Raw genomic sequence first — 12,375 nt, 5'->3', positions numbered from 1 at the left:
AAAATCAGTTATGTATGACGTTCCATCATCTCAAATTAGACTCCTGAAAGGAGAACTCATGATGAATTACACAGCCAAATCATCCACTACTATATAAGACTGGCTAAGGGTTGTAAATTGCTAGTGAACAGCCTTTTTTGTTGTTGAAAGTGCCAAACCTCTAGGCTTTTTATTGGTACGAAACCTCAACTGCTAAACTCACACCAATTCCCTGGCTAAAACAGTGCAATTTTCAAATCAGACCGTGGAGACACACCCTTTCTTTCAGAAGAATATTTCGAACATGTAGTTCAAGCACTAGCTTTAGCAACGCTGGAAATTGTAGGAATGCTCTCCACACTTTAGCAAAATAAAATATCTTACCCCTTTAAGCAGCCATCAACAAAGCAGTCTTCAGCTCCATAATATTCAATCACTTAATCCCAATCTTGAAATAAATAAGGTTGCTGCCATCTGAGGATAGGTGCACAGTGAACCTGGCTTCTATCATCTCCAAATAAATATATTTTACCTTATCGAACCCAACCCTAAATTCTCCCCACCCTAAACCCTAAAAATACCAGTGCCGCCCAAATATCCGCACCCACTGTAAACCCTAAACATATCCTTGCCAACCAAATACCCAAGCCCACCTTGCCCCTAAAAATTCCCTTTCCACCCAATTACCATACCCACCCTAAACCCTAAAAATGGACTAGCTACTGATAGAGTGCACAGGTCACCGACTCAATTTACCGTACTCACCTGGGCCCATAAAACAACACAACTTATCGTGAGTTTTAATCAGGTATCCTGTGCACTTGACTTACCAATCCTCGTCATCGGTACCTAAAGTCCTAAGGGATCAAAGGAGTTAGAATAATAGGTAGAATAATAACATTTGCACTCATATATTAACCACAAACTCAGGAAAGGTTTAAGCTCTTTATCAAAATTCCTTAAATGTCTTAATCCAAATATTAAACATCAAATATTTTTCTATTGGAGGAGGAGCTTCGCGCGCACCCAAGATGGTCGCGTGAGCACAGGGCTCCCGGACCCTCGCCACCTCCATCGACTATCCTGTACTTTATCCTGGTTCAGACGACGGGTGTTTATTGGCACAGTTCTACTGCTCATTTATTTGCTTCAACGAACTTTTTTGGACTTCGGGGTCCAGAGCTACACACTGTCGCAGTTTTCTGGCCTGCTCCATGGTGACGCCCCGCGCTATCTTGTCTCGCTTGCCGTTCAGTAAGTGAACAACAACGGACTGCCAGACTTGCGTGGGCTTGCGATCGCTTTCGGTTTCGATTTCTGTCCGGAGCTCAACCTGACTTTGTCGGCTCCGTGGGCGGCCGGACACTCCTACACCCTTGGTCTCTCCGTTCCTACTGCCGATCTGTAGCGGTTTCCAGATCTGAGACTGGCACCACCTTCGCCCTTTTTGGTCCTACATTTGCCACCGCAGTCACCATTTTTACCCGTCAACAGGCGACCCGTACGGGTCCAGGATCCAAGATGGCCACCAAGCCTGAGGGTGGGAAGCGCGGGCCTAAACCAGGCGTTCGAGGGAGTGCTCTGCAAACGAACATTATGGACCGGTACACTCAAGCTAAGGGATTGCCGGGGGCAGCAGCTAAAACCTCGACGACAATGCCGGAGGACTCATCGATTGGGGACGAGCCCTCGCTGCGAGATCTCATGGGCGCCATCACTGGTATGAAGGCCTCATTGGGGCAACAATATGAGGCCTTGACTCTCAAACTGGATACGGTGGCGATTGACGTCAATCTGATTAGGGCGGACTTGGCGAAGACAAACGAAAAGGTCAAATCCTTGGATCTAACGACCTCTAGCCTGGTCACCGATGTTTCTGATTTGCAGGCTGAAGTCGGGAATCTGAGGAAAGCCAATGATTATTACTCTGGGCGCCTAGAGGACTATGAAAGCCGTGCCAGGCGCAATAACATCCGCCTGATTGGGGTCCCGGAATCATCGACTGCTGCCTCGACGGACCTATTGGTGGAAGACCTGGTGCTGAATCACCTGGCGCCCAAGGGTCTCAGCAAGTTTTTCGCTGTCGAACGTGCACATAGGATCCCCGGCGGCACACCTAAATCGGGTGCTAACCCTCGACCTATCATTGCGAGGATTTTTCATTTCCGGGACAGAGACGCTATCCTGCAGGCTTCGCGGCAGTCAGGTCCCATTGCCTTTGAGAACTCTACTGTCAGCTTCTATCCGGACTTTACACAACAGGTCCAGAAACAGAGGCTAGGGTTTCAGGGGGTCAAGAAGAGACTCCGGGAAAGGTCAATGAAGTATGCCATGCTCTTTCCGGCCCGTTTGCGGGTGGTACATAAGGATCGTACTTTTTTCTTCGACCATCCTGGGGTTGTGAGTGACTGGCTTGACACGCTGCCTATGGATCATGAACCTTTTGAGGACTCTGGCAAGTCGGATCGGGCGGAAGGTGGCCCGACGGAGCAAGAGTAACTGTTGACTTTGACCCCGTACCCTTCCCGTTGGCTTTGAACTGTGCTATGCTGTGTTCTTAATGTTTGCAAGTAATAGTAGTCTTTTTTGGGGGTGGGTGGGGGGTGGACGGGTCCTTTCTCCTCCTGGGTTTTCTTTTCGTAGATTAGTTGGGTGGTTGGGCGACAGGCACACTGCTAGTTTATGGGGCTCTTTGGTCTTCAGCAGGGGTGCGGGGTGGGGGGTGTAGTTGTTTTGACATTGTTGGGGGGGCTGGGTTGTTTGTTTGAATTTTCTTGTTACTTGCAAGGCGAGGGAAGGGCGCACTCCTGTTTTCTGCAGTTGCTCTGGGTGCGGGGCCGGGGAGGGGCTGGGCACGGGGATGGGGGGTAGGGGACTTCGGTTATTGTGTTGGAACGTGAACGGGTTGGGGGATGGGATTAAGAGGAGGGTGGTGTTACAATTGCTGAAACGTTTGACTCCAGATGTTGTCTTACTGCAGGAGACTCATTTGCTCGGCAACAAGTGCTATGCTTTGAATAGGCGTGGTTATCGTCTTGTGGCGCACTCGGGTTTCACTTCGGGCTCTAGGGGGGCGGGCATTTTGGTTCGGGCCTCCCTCCCCTTGGCCATTGATGATGTCATATTGGATGATGAGGGACGATACGCCGCCATTGTGGGGCGCTGGGAGGGGAAGGTTCTTAATCTGATTTCTGTGTACGTGCCCCCGGGCCTCCAGGCCACCACCTTTGCTGATCTGAGTGGACTTATCCTGGGCCTCCCCGAGGGTTTGCTTTTGGTTGGGGGTGACTTTAATGCGGTGGTCTCGGGAATGCATGATCGTCTCCCTCCCAGGGAATTGCCGAGGGCCCAGACTTGGTTGAGCGACTTCCTGGAGACGTTGGGGCTCACTGATTGCTGGCGGTTGCTTCACCCGGGACAGTTGCAATATACCTATCATTCTGGTGCTCATGGTAGTCTCTCGAGGCTTGATCACGTTTTACTGCCCTCGGCCCATGCATCCCTCATACGGGAAGTTAAACATCTGGCACGGGGTATCTCGGACCATTCTCCGCTTTGGCTGGTGGTTGATGCACGGCAGGGTTCGGCGGGCCAAGTGGCCCCGATCAACCCCTGGTATTTAAAGGACCCCAGGGTCAGGGATGAGCTGGTTAAAGCACACAATTGTTATTTTGAGGAAAATGTGGGCTCTGTTTCCTCCCCTAGTGTACTTTGGGAAGCTTACAAGACTGTCATTCGGGGCCAGGCCCTCTCATTGATTAGTAGCGTGAAGTTGGCCAACCGTGCTGAGACGGTTCGACTCGAGGGGGAGGTCACGGCCCTGGAGGAGGGCTTGGAATCTGGGGTTACCGCTGAGGGGTTACATCTACTGGAGTTGAAACAACATGAATACAGAGCTCTGGTCACTGAAGCTGCTAAGGAAATGGGGAGGGAACAGCAGGGACGCCTGTATGATGTGGGTGATAAGGCTGGGAAACTGCTTGCTTGTTTGGATAAGAGGGAAAGTGCGAGTCGTGTCGTCCCTGTGATTGTTGCGGAGAATGGAGAGTGTTGTACGGACCCTGTTGATATTGTCGCATGTTTTGCTGACTATTTCCGCGAGGTGTACTCCCAGGTGTCTGATCGATCGGAGCAGGACTCCCACCTGTTATTGCGTGATATTGCACTTCCCCGATTGTCTGATATTGATAGGGATGCTCTGGATGCTCCGCCTACTGTGGACGAGATTGCCGCTGCTGTCCGTTCGGTCCGATCCGGCAAGGCCTCGGGCCCTAATGGGCTCCCCATTGAGCTATATAAAATGCGCCCGGATTCGCTAGCTCCTCATTTGCGCTCTATGTTTCTTGAGTCTTTGGAGGTGGGGTTTCTCCCGCCAGACCAGAGACTGGCCACTATTGTTGTCATCCACAAGGATGGTAAACCTCGGGATCGCTGCGCCTCTTTTCGACCCATTTCGTTGATTAATGCGGAGCCTAAAATCTTGGCCAAGCTGCTGGCGACACGTTTGGCGTCCGTTATTGGGGACCTGGTTCACCCTGATCAATCCGGCTTTATACCGCATCGTAACACGGCGCTTAACCTCCGAAGGCTGCATGGAGTTCTGGCACGGGCTGAGACGCTGCGTGAGCCCGCCATCTTGGCGTCCTTGGACGCTACGATGGCGTTTGATACAATAGAATGGCCGTATTTGTGGGCGGTTCTTGCTAAGTTTGGTTTCGGTTCGGACTTCGTTCGATGGGTCAAATTGCTCTACGCCGGTCCCATGGCCCAGGTGGCGGTCAATGGTCGGGTCTCTGCGCCCTTTGCACTGAGCAGAGGGACGCGACAGGGCTGTCCCCTGTCCCCCTTGTTGTTTGCTCTTGCCTTGGAACCGCTGGCGGCCTGGTTGCGGTGGGAACCGTCCCTGAAGGGCATTAGATGGAATTCGGAGTTTGAGGATCGTGTATCTCTCTACGCTGATGATATTCTGCTTTATCTTACATCACCCCGTAAATCCCTCATTGTGCTGTTTGATGTCTTAACGTCCTTCCGCAAAAACTCAGGTCTTGTCATCAACTGGTCGAAGTCCTGTGTATACGTCCTGTCGGGTACCGCCCCCCTTCTGCCAAGCGGCTGTCCTATTGCGATTGTGGAAGATGGATTTAAATATCTATGCATTTTTATCTCGCTGAGCCATGCACTGCGGTTCGACCGTAATTTACTGCCCCCTCTTCAGCACCTTCGGGCAGATGTGGTCGCCTGGGGGAAACTTCCACTCTCTCCCCTGGGTAGAGCGGCATTGTTTAAGATGATGTCACTGCCCCGTTTCCTCTAAGCATTGCAAAACACGCTTGACGTTGTCCCAGCTACATATTTCCGTGAGGTCGAGGGTTTACAGAGACGACTGGTGTGGGGGGGTAGGCCCCGGATTGCCATTGCTAAATTGTCTCTCCCGTGGTACGACGGTGGAATTGCTTTGCCTGATATCCGTCGCTATTATTGGGCGTCTCAACTGGGGGCAATAAATCATTGCATGTATGGCCCTTTGCCAAATCCGGCCTTCGCGATGGACTAATGGTTGTTACCGGGGGGCGACTACAATAGAGCCCTCTACTCGAAACTCACCCCTCGCAACGTGACGGGCCCCACTAGGACGGCCGTCCAGGTATGGCGACATGCTTCCATGGCGCTTGGGTGGACTGATAAATTGACTCGTGCCACCCCCCTGTACGCCTCTGATAGACTTGGCTCACTTTGGCAGTCCCGGGGGTTTGATAGGTGGGACTTGATTGGTATCAGCAGGATTGATGATGTTTGGACTAAGGGGAGAATGAAGACGTTTGAGGAATTGAAAACCGAGTACGCTTTGAGCGATCGCGAATTCTTTCGCTATGCACAGATCCGCCACGCGGTGCTCTCGATCTTCCCTTCGGGTGTGGAGATTCCGGAGTCGTCCTCGCTTGAGGACAGGGTACTGGACGGACATGTTCCTGATAGTACGATTTCGCTTATTTATAAAAAGTTAATCAACTCCAGGTCTGACCTCCTGTCTCGACTTAGAGAGGTCTGGACTGGTGATGGGCTGGAGCTGGACGATGAGGACTGGCAGGCGGCGATCTCCTCCCCTAAAGAGGTGGCCATCCAGGCGCGCCTTAGATTTGTGCAACTTAAAATCCTGCATAGAGTGTATGTCACTGGTCCCCGTCTGGTGCATATGGGCTTCTCTGTGGATGGTTTGTGTCGGCGTGGCTGTGGTCTCCTGGGCACCTTTTTACATATCATCTGGGAGTGCCCTGAGATAGTGCGATTCTGGACCCGTGTGCACGAGGTGATGAGTGAGGTTACCGGGGTGCGATCGATGCCGGAAGCTAGGAGATGCCTGCTGAACGTATGGGAACCGAATGATTACTCCGTGTCGCAGCTTCGGTGGGTGACCTTGGGCAACATGATTGCCAAAAGAGACATTGCGCAATTGTGGGGCGTTCAGGGCCCGCCCGGACTTCAGAAATGGAAACAAAACATGGACTGGTGCATGTTCAGAGAAAAAACTGTGTATATTTCTCGTGGTACCCCCCGGAAATGGGGAAGGAAATGGACTCAGTGGAACACTTATCGTGGTGATATATGTGCCCCTCCTCTTCCTGCCCCTGATGTTGCACCTATGTCCCCGTAACCCGAGGGTTCCTCCACACACTATTGTATACTGATTGCAATTTGTTTCTTCTGCCCCCCCCCACTGTGTAACTCTTTCCCGAAGAACGAACGCTCATTGGATTGTCCTTCCCGCTCCAGCACCATGTAATGCAACGTTGTGTATATTGATGTCTCTTTTTCTTCCTCCTTGCAAGTTGTTTGTGTTTGTGTTATAAAACCAATAAAAAGTTTTCAAAAAAAAAATAAAATATTTTTCTATTAGAGAGATAACGATTAAGCTGAAGACATGCAATGATTTTTTATAAGGCAGTCCTTACGTATTTAACATAGGGTGAGAAGAGAGAAGGAAACAGTACAATGACATACCCACATTGAATATTTACCTAAAATGGTGTGAAGAACTAACCTTGGCCACGGGTCAGTTTAAAGGACAGAACCCCCAAAGTGCAGGCATCATAAAGGCACGCAGGTGCAGATCAGAATCAGGACAGGACCACCAAAGGTTAAGACTGGCACCCACAGTTAAAGTTGCAATGCCTGTGTTACTCCCTCTCTGCAGCTAACAGCCAGAACCCCGATTGGCTTATCGAATTCTCCAACAGAGTGCTCCGCCAACACCCTTACTCCCAAACCCCAATTGGGTTATCGAATCTTCTAACAGAGTGCTCCGCCTACACTTCTGCTCACGATCACCTATTGAGTGCGTTAGGTCAGTGACAGGTCAGCTATTCGGACAAGTCGGACAAATTTGCTAACTAAGCCTACTCTAGTTATACCATTTTCCAGGGCAGTGTACCACCCCTCCAATGTTGCAAGTGTAAGGATCCCCAATTTTGATTGGACAAAAGGATGAGGAGAAGTCATTACACCATACCAAAATGAAACTTTTACAATGAATATTAATATTTGCGTTCCCGCCCATTACATTTATTTTCCCATGTATGTTTTGTTCCACCCAGCAATGAATGTTCCAATATTGGTTACATATTAGTCCATTTGAGAATTCTGCTTCCTCCGTAGGGTCAAGAGTTAAGGTTCCCACAAGCATCTTCTAGCAAGTTGGCTCTTTGGCAGCATTTCAAAGGTCATTCTGCTTCATGAACTTTGTGATTTATGGGCAGTCGCATTTTCTCCAAGATGGAGTTCAGCAATAGACGTCAGGCCCAAATTGATTTACATGTAAGAATAGAAAAGAAACAGTTTGAGAACACGGAATAAATGAATGCACTGTATACCACTTATCTCTATTCTATTCCCATTACTTTATTTTAACTATTGCATTATAAATTAGGCAGGACGAACAGCTTAGCATAAGCAGCAGTGCAAGCTTCTTGCATGTGAGGACATAAAGCAGCCATCTTAGTTCTAGTGCGCAGAAGTAAAAGATTCCCTCCAAAGCATAAAGTATGTCTTGGCACGTGAGTGTGACAGATGCATGCGCAATAAGAAAACCCGCGTAGCAGCGGCAATTTTAGTGCAAGCGGATTATCATTAGTAAAAGCACATATGCAAGCTTCACCTATATGTCATGTAATGCAATATTAATAGGACAAAACGTGTTGATTAGTACATTACGGGTTTTTAGGGAGGGTTGATTACAAGCAAGTCGCTTTACATACGCAACCTTGCTCCATCAATCCCCTGTTTATGATATTTTATATCATCACTAATTAATGAAACAGATGCCAACTTTTCACATTTCACCCAACTCAATTTCTTCCAACTTTATTCTAGGATTTTTCTCATTATTTAAATGAAACGTTTTCATTTTCTTATACATTTTCCCATTTAATTCCTCGAGCTCAATTTCATTGCAGTTTCTTTTCTCCTCTTTCATTTACTGTATATCTTTTTCTGTGTTTACGACATTAGCAACAAATTATCCCTAAAATTAGTAGGCCTATTCTCACCATTGGCATCAGTATTCTAGCTACAAAACTTTTTCCTACATTAGAAAACCAACTATCTATAAAGGAGAGACCATTGGTAAGTCACTTCCATGCACTATCAACCTCCAGTGGTTTAAGCTCTTTTTCCAAATTAGTAATATTTCTTACACACCTCGTAATTTCAACACTTTTGTCAGGTATGTAAGTGCAACAATGTTGCGCTTTCAACATTCTACAGACTCTGCCCTCTTTTGCTAATAATGTATCAAGAGCAAGTCGATTTTGTAAAACCATTGATCTGCTCGCAATCAATTCGGTATTGACCATTGAGAAACCTCCAGCAGTATCAGTCGATCAGTGTGAATCAGGTAGCAGTGTTGCTGGGTTCAGAATATTACACCTGGCAATGGTGACGTTTCCTGCACCTACAATGATTCGCTCATACTTAGTCAGCCGACTAGGAGTTAGGTACTGAGTCTTGGTTCTTGTTAACAAAATCACCACTGCATGTGGAACATACACTGTCACTGGATGTCTCATAATAATGGACTCACTTTGCTCAAGGCTCATGCAGGTTGCAGCTACTGCTTTCAGGCACCCTGGTAATGCAGATGCCACTGGGTCCAGTGTGGAAGAAAAATATGCCACAGGACGTCTCATCAGACCATGAGTTTGGGTCAAAACTGAAAGTGCACAATTATCTTGTGTATCACAGAATAGCTAAAAATCTTTTGAATAGTCAGGCATCCCTAATGCTGGAGCTGTACACAAACATTCTCGTAATTTCAAGAAAGCAGTCATGCTTTCGTCATCCCATTCTATTGGGTATCTTGCTCTCTTCTTTGTCATTTGTAGCAATGGCTTTGCTAGGACTGCAAATCACACAATCCACTGCCTGCAGTAACCTACAACGCCAAGAAACATTCTGATCTCTTTCTGAGTTTGAGGCAGATTCATGTTTTTGTTTATTCTGATCCTCTCTGAGGTGACTCTTCTGACCCCTCTTTCTATCTGGTGCCCCAGATATTTCACTGACGTGGTACAAAATTGTAATTTCTCAGGTGACACTTTATGCCCTCCTTCACCCAAATGATTCAGCAAGGCAATGGTATCAACAACACAGTCATTTTGAGTTTTAGACGCCACCAATAAGTCGTCTATATACTGGACCAGGACTGACTGTCCGGGCAGCACCAAAGACTCAAGGCACTTTTTAAAAATCTGATTAAAAATCGATGGACTCTCTGTATACCCCTGAGGAACGCAGTTCCAGACGTACACATGACTGTCTAATTCAAAAGAAAAAATAAATTTGCTATCTGGGTGCAATGGAATCGAGAAAAATGCGTGACACAATTCTATTACAGTAAACCAACCAGCTTCCCTTGGTATCTGATACAGAATCACTGCAGGATTTGGCACAACTGGACAGCATGGGGCAATAATCTTATTAATTTTTCGGAGGTCTTGTACGACCCTATACTTTCAGCTCGGTTTCTTTATGCCAATTATGGACGAATTACATGAACTGCTCATTATTTCTTGTAAAATACCTGTTTCAACCAGGCGCTTTATTTCTGTTGCAACTCCTGCTTTTATTTCTGGGCTCATTTTATATTGTCGAATATTTGGGTAGGCTGCACCTTCTTTTATTGTCACTTTTATCGGATCGACATTTGCCATTAATCCTACATCTTTTCCTGTGAAATCCCACACATTGGGATTTACTGTATGCTGTAATTCTTCTGGTAGGTCTTCTACAGTTAACTTGTTATTCTCCGTTTCTTGTTTTGCTAGCATTAATTTATAGATTCCGTCTTCGTCTGGGGTTTGAATTTCAACACCACTTGGGGTGCAAAAGATGGTGCAATTCATTTTGCACAACAAGTCTCTGCCTAACAGGTTCACTGGACTTGAATTACACACAACAAATCTGTGCATTTCTTTAAAATTGCCTATTCTAACTTCCATTGGTTCTGTGACTGGGGTACTAATTTGTTTATTAGAAAACGCCCGCTACTTGGATCGCTTCTCCCGAGAGGGGTAGGTTTGGAACGTCTGTTGTTCTCACAGTAGAACGGGGAGCACCAGTGTCCAATAGAAAGGTGACATCATTTCCTTCAACCTTTCCTTCATTGTATGGACCTGACTGATCTACCAGCAAGGATGCGCCAAGTACCCACTCCTCGTCCTCCCCTCTCAGGCACCGTAAGTATGTGTTCTCACTGAAAAATGTATAACTCAAAAGAAATTGTGATGTTGCTGTGTCTCTCCTCTCACTTCCCTCCCAATTTGTGGTATCCACACTCTGGTGTGCTTTGCTCCTAAAATTTGGCATAGGTGCAAGGGGTAACTGGTTTTGTATTACCTGCTGCTGTTGCTTCTGTGGCAGCTCATTCTGCGTCTGTGGATTCAAATCATTAGTTTCCACATTACTGTTTTGCACAGCCTTACACTCGTTCTTCCAGTGCCCCAACTTGCCGCACCTGTGACAAGGAAACTTCTTTTTGGCTTCCTCTCTATTGAATTTTCCCCTTGGCTAACCCCCATTACCATCACCTTGAGTCTGGTTATTGTTCATTTGGCTCAATTGAAGTTCCTGTTGCTCTGCTAAATTTACTTGTGCCCACATTACTTTTTCCTTTAATTCTTTTCGTTTATTGTCGAGTTTGTCGTCACAATACTTTGCATATTTAGGAGAGACATCAATCGGCTTGGCCTGCCAGCAAAATTTTATGATCTTTAATCCATTGTGAAATTTCTGGTCTTAATCCTGACACAAACCGATAGATGAAATGCATCATGTCTTTCATATCGATATTCTCCAAACCACTACACTGTTTGAATACTTGTAGCAAGCATTCATAATATGCGTGCAGAGATTAATCTTTATTCTGAGTGGTTCTATCTATTCTAGTGCAATCAGTTTCTTTTGCAGGTACTTTCCCTTTGAGGTAGAGTATTACTTGGTTGTATTTCTTCATGACTTCATCAGAAGGTGCTCCTGTCTTTGGGTCTCTAGGGTACTCTTCACTAGGCCAACTAACAGCGATTTTGCATTCAGTCCACAAATCTACAGGAAAGGCAATGTCAAATAATCCATCTAAATCTTTCAAAAGACATTTCGAAACTTTCACAAACCTATCGACTTATCTGTACCTCTCTACGCCCTTACCTGCTTTGCTCTGCTTACACCTTGCAGGGATTGCCTCTTTGTTTCACGGACTCCTGGATGCTGCTGACCATCACCGCGGGCATCTGCCCCTCGCCATTGCCTGCCCCTGTGCTGGACGCGGACCGCCTGCTGCTGCACTACATTCCCCATCAGGCAGCGCGGTGAGGTCTCGCGTGGGGAGGGGGGTTAGGCACATAAAATCAGCGGCGGGCTCCCGTCCTTGCCCGTCAGTGGCCGACTGGGGCCGGGTCGGGCTAACCCCTTTGGTTTTTTCTATCATTCTCATTGCAATCATTTAATAAGAGAGCCCATCACTATTACAGCTGAACATTTCCTACTAAACAAAAGCAGACTCTACCCTATGTAAATTGCATGTAAGAGTTTATCCTCACATAAATTAGCTATAAGAGCAGGTTTATACTGATAAGTGGTAGAAATGGGCAAAAGGAAGCATGCTAGCCCTAAATCCAACAGAGGAAGGAGGGTTACTATGGACTTGGAAAAAACACTGTTGAGTTACCTAACAGTCGCAATGTGAGCTTTAGATAATCAGATAAGCTCAGCAGAGGAACTAATTAAGGCCAACTCCTCACGTTCCACCCTGGAGCTTAACCATTCAGCTCCTCCATCGAGCCCTAGACAATTAGCACCTAAAGTAAGCGCGATTAATGGCTGTGTTCAGGATATTCCAGATAGAAT

This window comes from Lissotriton helveticus, chromosome 11, assembly GCF_964261635.1.
Source record: "Lissotriton helveticus chromosome 11, aLisHel1.1, whole genome shotgun sequence".
NCBI lineage: Eukaryota > Metazoa > Chordata > Amphibia > Caudata > Salamandridae > Lissotriton > Lissotriton helveticus.
Note: the sequence above shows the minus strand (reverse complement) of the source record.